Source organism: Triticum aestivum, unplaced genomic scaffold, assembly GCF_018294505.1.
Source record: "Triticum aestivum cultivar Chinese Spring unplaced genomic scaffold, IWGSC CS RefSeq v2.1 scaffold45988, whole genome shotgun sequence".
Lineage (NCBI taxonomy): Eukaryota > Viridiplantae > Streptophyta > Magnoliopsida > Poales > Poaceae > Triticum > Triticum aestivum.
The window spans coordinates 39,899-41,390 of record NW_025227685.1 but is presented as its reverse complement, the minus strand read 5'-3'; the positions used below and the strand labels follow the sequence as shown (position 1 = coordinate 41,390).

Genomic DNA, 1,492 nt, shown 5'->3' with positions numbered 1-1,492 from the left:
GGGAAGAGATATAGGATCTATCTGGTTTGGCACTCCAAGCAATCCAACAAAAAAAATTGACGTTGACTACAATGTTGGCCTCTATTTGGACCTTATTTAATTTATTGGTTCGCCCTAGCCGAAACAACTTTCCCTGTTGGTTTCTAAGCCAATGACCGGCGGCAGAATCCTCTGCCAATTATTTGACCCACCAATATTGGCATATAGCGAGCACGGGAAGAATCGAGGATCCAAACTGACTTGTTGTCTTTCCACCATTGCATGCTAGTATAGAATTTATCAATAATGTATGTGGAAGTTTAATTTTTGCAGCAATTCTACAATAAAAACCACTCATAGTTAAACCTTGAAGCAAAGTCATACTTTGAATTGAAAATGGAAATCATATTTTTAAATTGTAAAGGTGTGAAGTTTGTGGAGTTCTTGCCTCGGTGTTTAGCTCTACTCTGTGCATGCATTACTACCATCTGCCTCGCTGGCACTCCTCCGCCTTATGCCTAAATGGCGCAAAGCATTATCGGCTTCTGTCACACTAAACGCTAGGGTTTGCCGTCGCGGTGTGGTTGGTTGGAGACTCCGAGTCATCAAGTCCATCCTCTAGGGTACAAAAAAAACTGCTTTAAGCATACGAGGGAACATTTCTTGGATAAAGCGTACACCTAGAACGTAGGAAGTAACGAGTGAGTTAGTTATCGGATCCATAGTTTTTGGGTTTAGGCTTTAGATGTGCACTGTGGCCTGATTATTTTTTTCTTACAGGTATACTGAAGTACCGGGCCGATGTACAGGGTGCTCCATGGACCACCCTGTCCACCCTCCAGCTACGCCACTGGGCGTCGGGTCTCCGCTGAGCGACATGGAGATGATATCCACGCCGTCGCTCACCGCGGCGTCGACGGCCGCCACGATGGCCCAGTCCGGGCAGCCCCCGGCATAGCGGTTGCACACTTTATAAATGGCTAGCTTCGCTTTCGGGGCCGTGCCCAGCGCGTCGCCGCGCGAGAAGTTGAGATGGTTCGCGCCATGCACCAGTGAGCCAGCGGCCGTGGCCGACCCTATCGATGGGAGTGAACTTGCGCTCGCCGTCGACCAGCTCGTCGAGGAACGCTCCGGCGCCGACGAGCTTGTTGTTGCAGGAGCTGTCGTCGAAACCGTCGCCTTGCACACACATCCCCTTCCAGGACGCGCAGACGGGGCCCAGGCCGGCGTCGTCGAAGCTTGGGTGGGCCGGCGTGATGCCAGTGTCCACGAGGTCGATTATGACGCCGTCCCCGAAGTCCGACTCCGGCCAGGCCCCGGACTCCTCCTGGAGGCCGAGGAAGGCAGGAGACCTGGTGGTCTGCGTGTGCAAGACCCTGCTCCGGTAGACGGCTCTGACGCCGGGGAGGGTGGACATGTGGCTGGCCTCCTCGGCGGTCAGCCGGCAGGCGAACCCGGTTAGGACGGTTTCGTAGGTGTGGATGATTCTTTGGCTAGCTGCGACTGCGAGCAT

The 1,492-nt window shown here is 53.4% G+C and overlaps 1 pseudogene; it reads right to left on the bottom strand.

The window, feature by feature from the left end:
- Nucleotides 1-1,492, bottom strand: part of LOC123172809 (subtilisin-like protease SBT1.3) — a 10,536-nt pseudogene extending 9,044 nt beyond the window's left edge.